Source organism: Sinocyclocheilus rhinocerous, unplaced genomic scaffold (genome assembly GCF_001515625.1).
Source record: "Sinocyclocheilus rhinocerous isolate Xijiao unplaced genomic scaffold, SAMN03320098_v1.1 scaffold199, whole genome shotgun sequence".
NCBI classification, from domain to species: Eukaryota; Metazoa; Chordata; class Actinopteri; order Cypriniformes; family Cyprinidae; genus Sinocyclocheilus; species Sinocyclocheilus rhinocerous.
In genome coordinates, this window is record NW_015636847.1 from 102908 (window position 1) to 111460 (window position 8553).

General features: G+C 42.2%; 1 pseudogene; it reads right to left on the minus strand.

Annotated features, from left to right (window-relative positions):
* LOC107748234 (ryanodine receptor 1-like) overlaps window positions 1–8553 on the minus strand; it is a 91552-nt pseudogene that overhangs the window by 40424 nt on the left and 42575 nt on the right.

An 8553-nucleotide genomic window follows, 5' to 3' on the forward strand; every position in this document is an offset into this window, starting at 1 on the left:
TAGGACCTCCGGATCCTCCCCGTCGCCCTGGCTCATCGGCTCTCTGTCTCCGCCTCGGGCTCCTCCACCACCTGCTTCGCCACTGTTGGTCGGCCCCCTGGAGTCGGCAGCCATTCCTCCTCCATGGCTCCTCCCACCGTTGGCTCCACCGTGGGCCACTGTGGCCTGGGCCTTATGGCTGTGGCCTGGGTCCTGCTGAGCTCCTGCTGCTCCGGGTCCCTCCTGTCTCCTCCCTGGCTCCTCCCTCCTCCGTCGCCCCCCTGGTCTCTGTCTGCTGGCCTCCTCCCGGATATCCGTCCTCCTCCGGAACCTCCTCCCAAGTTCCCACCCATTCCCCTCCCCATGTTGTTTCTACGGTGCGAGGACGCACCTTCTGGGAGAGGGCGTTATGTCAGGGTTATGGACCTGTCTGTGTGTGTTTTTGCTCCCTGTGACCCAGTTTCTGTCTCCCGTTGATTGTGTTAATTTAATTCCAGGTGTGTCTAGTTCTTCCCCCAATTATCCTATGTTTAAAAGCCCTAGTCCTTTCAGTCAGTGTTTGTCGGTTCTGAACGTCAATCTATGTGTTCCAGTGTCTCCTACGTACCCCTTGTGTTTGGATTATTAAAAGACTGTGGTTAGAAGCTATCTCCGTGTCTCCTCGTTCCGTGCGCCAAGTGAAGTGTGACAAGAAGCAAGTGTTAGTTTTTTTTTTTAAGAAAACAAGCAGTTAGTAAATAAATAGAGTGCAAGTCTAAAGGGGGCACTTTTAAAAAATTTTTTCAACTACCTTACTAACTATTAATAAGCAGCAAATTAGGAATTTCTTGAGGGAAAAGTCGTAGTTAATAGTGAATAAGTGTTCCCTATTCTAAAGTGTTACCTAAATGTTTCTTGAGCACCAAATCAGCATATATGAATGATTTCTGAAAGAATAATGTGACACTGAAGTAATAACTGCTGAAAATTCAGCTTTACCGTCACAAGTATAAATTACATTTAAAAATATATAATAATAAAAAACAGTTATTTTGCATTGTAATAACATTACACAATATTACTGTTTTACTGTATTTTTGATAAATGCAGCCTTGCGGCATTGTTTCAAAAATATTAACAAATCTTACTGACCCCAAACTTTTGAATGGTAGTATAAGAGTTTTTTGTTGTGTTGTTTGGCAGTAAATCAGCCATCCTAATTAAAATATATGGCTAAGCATGTGGCTAAGTACCAGAGAGTAGCGGATCTTGGCCAGGTTTATGAGCTCTTGGTCTGCAGGAGAGCACATGTTGAGGCCAATGGGGAGCAGTCTCTTCAGGGCCGCTACAATCAGCGAGGTCTGAACGGAATAACGGTCCCCGTGGCGCTTCTTCTTGGTCCGCTCAACATCTGAGCCTCCACCCTATAGAAACTCTGAAGAGTTAGACTGACACAAGGATGCTCTAACCCAGAAAGACAGGTTTGGCCCACAAACAGACTGTTTTGGGAAAAGAATATGGATTTGTTTTAGGAAAGACTGGTTTCATTGGCAAAAAGTCTTTAAAGGGATGCTTTCTAAGTGAATAATGTGAATACAGAAACAATTCTCTGTAAACATCTCCCTTCTGTCTTGCTTTCTGAATAGTTGATGATTAGCTACAGCTTTTACATTGTTAAATAATGTGTTAATGGTGGCTACCTTCTATGTTTTACAGATTAACAAGGAAATGGGGAAATTCACCAAACTAGCATTGAGGGAAAATAACACTATGCTTTAATGGCGTGTTTTATCAGTCGGTTTATTAGGAAATGTTAGAGCTAAACATACAGCAGTCTCATTGTTAGTAGTGTAAGTTTGCCAACCCTTCAGCACAGCACACTTAGAAACAACACTAGGCTTTGGGGCTGCTCCAAACCTAACACACTCTCTGAATCTGTGCCTGTAAGACGTCATTAATGACTGTTGCCTTCTACAACAAGAGCTCCCTCTGGCCTTTCAGCATGAGATGAGATGCAAGACAAAAGCAAAATGAAGATAAGAAAACACTAGACAAGACAAGACATGAGATGAGAAGAGAGGAGACTAGGCAAGATGAGAAGAGACAGGAAAAGACAAGAGGAGAAGAGAGATGAGACAAGGGCTGCACAGTTTGGGGGGAAAGAAATTATATTGTGATTTTTTTTTTATAAAAAGAAAATTGTGATTGTGATTTAAAATGTGATTTTTATTTTAAAAAGAGCTCTAGGTTTGCTGAGCGTGTTTGTAGGGCTGCAAAATAAAGTGCTGCAGCTGTGACGTTAAGACCCCGAAGACTAATTCGTCACTGGTTGCCTCAAGATTCTCCATTGGGTTTTTTATGGGGTTTTTCAATTCATGAGTAAAATAAGGTCAGTGGCGATACTTTGACATTTTGCACACACACATACTGAATTTTAAATCAGTTATTTATTAAAAAAAAAAAACATAAGAACGTTCATTGTGTGTGTCACGAATCCGGTCCGTGGCCTTCCGGCCTATTGCCACTAGAGGTCATTCTACCATTACATTGACTCTCACACTACACAGACTGTTACATGTTACTACGGACTACAGTTCCCATCATCCATTGCACTTACACAGCTGAATTCACTGATCACACAGCCGTCACTATCACACGCTCACCTGAGAGCCATTACACACTCTATTTAACACTCTCTCAGTTCCTGTTCAGATCGCCATGTATTGTTCTGCGTTTATCACTCATCTAGCGATAGCTGCATTACCGAGCCTAGTGTCTTGTTTTCCTTGTTTTCTTTGTCTTGCCTTGTCTGTTTCCCCGTGTTCTGATCACTGCCTGTGTACCTGGATTATCCCTCGAGTCTCGCCCAATTGGATACTGTTCGCCCCTGCCTGGACCTTTGCCTTGTACCTGGATTATCCCTCTTGCCTTGCCATCAATATACCTGTTTGCCATTGTCTGACCTATGCCTGCTTATGACCACGTCTCTTGTGAATAAAGCCTTGCAGATGGATCCGCACGCTTCCTGTGTTCCCTCCGTAACAGTGTGAGTGTGTGCAATTTACAATATGTTAACCACATACCTTATTTTAATCATGAACTGAAAAATCCCATTATAAGAACCCAAATCTCAAGGGAACCAGTGACAAATTAGTCTTCCGGGTTTTGACGTCATTGCTGCAGCACTCTATTTGTCCAAAAATGTGGTAATTATATATCAATTAAAGTTTGACCGTTAATTGGTTTTACCGATATTTTCCCCGATATTTAAGCATTTTTCCATTATTGGATATCGGATTTGTAATACCGGATTCACCAATATATGGCGCTTATGTATATGGTGGGCTTTAGGAATTGCGTGCGAGACTGCCATTACGGCACTGCATTTTGAAGAGAGACAAGTCAAACAACGGCGTTTACAGGTAAAGTAACTTGTTACAGGTTATCGGTCACATAAACTTGCAAATAATCGGTATTAGTATCAGTTCTAAAAAAATCACTATCGGTCGATCTCTAATGTCAATATAACTTGAAAAAATAATAAGTATAAATGAGTAATTATTATTTTATTTTACAGTACAACTGTAAAATTAAAACACTAATATTTGTGTCTTATTTTCTTCATTTCCAGACTAAGCTTTTATTTTGGAAAACCACGAGGTTAAAGCTTCTCCTTTATAAACTCTTCTCATTAAAATGTTTGGCATGTGTTGCGTTTTTAAATGCACGTTATAAGTGAAAGCAGTGAAGCAGATACTAAAAACACCGGATCATGAGCTGCTTGTGTGTAAATGAACACAGTGCCATGCTTCACTCTGAAACACGCAGTGCATTTATTTATTTTAATAAACCACAGCCTTTGCGATTTGATAATCGCATTTGATAATCGCCATATTCAGTTTTATTCTGATTAATCTTTCAGCCCTAGATAAGAGCAGATGAGACAAGCCAAGAGAAGAAAACAAGAAAAGAAAAGAGATGAGAGGGGAAGAGACATGAGAAAAGAAGAGGTGAGAAGAGACTAAACTATATGAGAAGAGATATCAGTAGGGATGAGACTAGAAGAGATGAGAGGAATATATTACGTCTGAATGTATTAGGCAGAGAGGGGCACCCATGGTGAGGAGATAACAGATGGAGCTACAGTAATGGCCGTCTCACAGCACAGAGGAGGAGGTGGTCTCCTGCAAAGTGAATAGTATCATTGTGCTAGCTAACACCTAACAGAGACAAACTTTTTAGGGAAGTGAGCAAGTGAGTTGGGATTGGGTAACATGTAAATTATTAACTTGTCAACAGAATGGACACAAAAGTCACATTAACTGGAATGAATTAAACAAAGGGAGGGAAATATTAGATGAGAGATGTAATGAGAACTGTTCCCTTTATAGGAAAAGCCATGTTCCCTCCCTACATTACCAATGTGCTCATTGATTAAGTGATGGGTAATGGTTTGATTTTGATAATGAATATTTTTGCTCCTAGTGAGAAAGCATCACCACCAGAGCTTGTGGGGAAAAAACAGTAAGATCAAACATTAACATCAAACCGGACAACTACACTAAAAGAAAGAAAAGGAACCAGACAAGTCTGCAAGAACTTGCAGCAGTCAAAATCCATCAGAGGCACATCAATCAAAATCACTGTCAGGACGATGGAACTCAGATCCTGCGAGAGTTAAAGATCCAGCTGAAAGTGCCATGATCCTGAGACTAAAGTCTATGGCTGAGGGCTTTCATCAAACAAGGTACCAGCATACCTCACACACACTGGCAACGAATGAGGGTATGGTCTTCTGGTTGTTGTGAATATATGTGAGTGTTTGCCAGTGTGTGTGGGAGTTTGATGAAAAGCCCTGCTTGTGCGCCATGCGATCAGCACAGTTCTTTTTTTTATCGTGCAGAAACACAGTCTGACCTCTCCGTCTCCGGCCTACACACCCCGATTCCACAGTGAGACAGGACACAGAGAGAGACAGCACTGTTAAAACTTACACCCTCACAGACAGGAAAAACATCAATGGATCTATAAACCCATTGTGAGAGTAGAAACAGTGTCTGTCCTGAACAGGACACGAGGTCAGCAGTCATCTGAAGAAATGGACTTTTAACAAATCTAACAAATTTAATTTCATAAAAAAAATTCTAAACATCAATTATTAACTAACAATTTGATATGATTGAGAAGGTACATAAAATAACACAACTTTTAAATTTACACTCAAATGTCAATTTTGTGCAGCAGTAAGTGGACAAACCCACCTTGCTCATCTTGCTTTTGCTGTCAGCAGTGAGGAAGGACATGTTGTTGATCTCATTCATCACCACAAAATTCTGCTCCTCACGCTTGAAATTCTGCAAATAATAGTAAAAGAGTTATTAGAAAAGTGGAAGGGAGAATAGACAAGAACAGACAAAAAAAGAAAAGAGAAGTGACAAGACAAGAAACAAGAATAAAAAGAGATTAGAAAAGATGAGAAGAGACAAGATGAGATAAGACAAGAAGTTAAAGACATGTTGGAGGAGACAAGAAGACACAGACAATGGGATTTTAATTATAGAAAGGGAAAAAACAGACTTACGTGAGATTTGGACCAGAAGATGAAGACTTCTCCAACCATCCTGAAGAGGTCCTCAGCATCAGGGTCAGGACAGGTCAACCACCTCGCCCTTTAAACGACAAAGAACCAAATCAGAGAAGACTTCTCTAGAATGACTTTAGTTTTAGCCGTTGACTTGCATTTTATGAATCACCATGGACCATTGTTTCAGCTAAATCTTCTGTTCTACTTAAGAAAAATAAATCACCTACATCTTGGATTTCCTGAGGGTGAGTAAATCCATTTTTGGGTGAACTATCCCTTAATGTATTTCAAGCAGCAGACTACATAACTGTAGCATGCGCTTATAATAAACAGAACATTATTGTCTGTTGCTTTGGATGCTAATCTAGTTATTGTTTTTATTTCTAGTTATTCGGCCAATCACAACGCACTGGATAGCTGGCCAATCACAGCACACCTCGCTTTTTCAGACCGATGAGCTTTGTAAAAATCGACGCGTTTCAGAAAGGCGGGGCATAGAGGAGAAACAATAATGTGTGAACTATCCCTTAATGTATTTCAAGCAGCAGACTACATAACTGTAGCATGCGCTTATAATAAACAGAACATTATTGTCTGTTGCTTTGGATGCTAATCTAGTTATTGTTTTTGGTGTGAAAGGACCTTTACTCCTGCAAACGCTTCAAACTGTCTAAAAAACAAAAATAAAGCCTAAAACAGTAGGGCTGCCCTCGACTAAGGATTTTTCTGGTCGACTAGTAGTCGTTCATTTTAAGGGGGTCAAGCGCACCGCAGAAGCTATGATTATGAATGTGTCAGGGAAAAACAGTAAGGAGGCTGCATTAACATTTTAATAATTCACTGATAAACAAGTGCTTTCTCGTCATCTCCACAGTAGTGGATGCACCTGTATGCATGTTTCACATGGATTATTACATAATCTGAGAATATTTGTTTTACATTTGAATTGGTTCATTTTAACGTAGACATTTCACTCTCTATAGATATATTTTTAATGTATGTAAGGCAAAGATATACTCGGAGTTTCGTGCTCAAGTTTACAGACCGAGACGGCAGAAAGCGCATCCTGTTTGCTTTCATTATTTTACAAAAGCGCGTTTTGTTGTTATTGTAAGTGCACACACATAAACATAGAGTCTTTACAGATTTGAAAGATGTATTACTCTTATCTGTATGACCAAAAATTACGGGGTATTTTAAGAGTAAGTGAGCGCACCGGCGCCTCCATCTGTCCTGCAGTGAGCACTACTGTTCAGCTTCCACTCTTCCACTCTCACTTAAGCCCGGCTCACTCTGTGCGATTTTGGCCACGATTTGGTCGTCTGAGACAAATTTTGAAAATCCTAAAAGGTTCCTATAATCCTAGGCTAAAATCTGTAGTCTTTGATCGTTAGTTTGACATGTTCACTGAGAGCCAATTAATGGCCGTTGCGATCAAATTTTACCTCCGACGAAATTCTGGCAGTGTCAGGAGATTTGGCGCACAGTCCTGCAGTGTGACTTCTCCTACGACGAACGTCAAACTGCCATGATCAAAATTAATGCTAGAGATTTCTTCTAACCGCATAAACTCCGGCGCTCTCGTCCTTCGCACACGGAATTTATATGATACGTTGCCTTTGCTATGATAAACACCGGTTGCGCTGCTGTTTTCATGTCGGTGTGTAGTGCTGCTTACACTATTATTCTTAAATACGCCGGTATTGCCGCCATTCATATACTTTTAATGATAGCCAACATTACAGCCATGCGTGCAATGCAGCTCGCAGTCACTGAACGTGTATGTGTTGATAATGTAAATCTCCGGACAAGTTTTCTTGTGCGCACCCGTTTTTAACGCGTCTTGACTGTCATACAGTCTGACATTAATGACAACTGAGATCCCACAGTGTGACATGATCATCATGTTCGTACAGTCTGACAAGTACAATCATAAAGGACTTTTAAAAAAATCGCACAGTGTGAGCCCAGCTTTAAACAGTGCACATTTCTAGGTTAACATTAGATTAAGCGGCCATGTAACATTGCTGCTACTTACATATTTCAGATGATAAACCATATTTGTGGTGGATGAATGATAGGCGAGCATTTGGATGTCTTGCCGGTTGTACTGTATTACCATAGACCAGCCGTTAACGATCTGCGTGTGTCATGATTCACAGGGAGTGGGCAGCGAGGAAACGTGTAGACGCAGGATGAACTCAAAACAAACAGACTTTAATAAATAAACGGGCATACAAATCAGACAGGATGACAATGAGGAGACCAGAAGATATTTACAATCCCGGACGAGGAAACATGGAAACAAACACGGCTTAAATATTAAAGGGGCTAAAGGGACACAACTGGGATCAATAAACTCAACGGTGAACATCTGGAAACACATTAAACAATCAGGACAGGAACAGGAAGACTAAATAAGGGCATGGAAACACATGGGGAGCAAAAACACACACAAAACACGGAGTCTGACATTACTCCCCCCTCCTGGAAGGTGCGTCCCACGCCGTAACAATTCCACTAGGGAGGGGGGTGGGCGCCCTGGAGGCTGGTGCAGGACTGGGACACGGGGAATACCTCTAGGGCGGATCAGGCAGTCCAGGGTGCCATGGCGGCACAGGGAGCTCAGGGGAGACTCAGGGACTGGAGCCCTCTCTGGGCTAAACTCGAGGACTGGAACCCTCTCTGGGCTAAACTCTGGGACTGGAGCCCTATCTGGGCTAAACTCGGGGACTGGAGCCCTGTCTGGGCTAAATTTGGGGACTGGAGCCCTCACTGGGCTAAACTCGGGGACAGGAGTCCTCACTGGGCAAGGCGTGGTCAGCGGGCTTGACTGAGGAACTGGTTCTGACTTGGGCCCGGACACTCCCCAGGTCCACGGGGCGATGGTAGTTGGCCCGAGCCAGAACAGAGAATTGATGGTGGCGTCATCCAATGCTGTCGCCGCGGCGAGCCCGCAGAATTCCCAGGCGGACTCGAAGAAGGGGAGATCTCGGCGGGCTAAGGGCGGG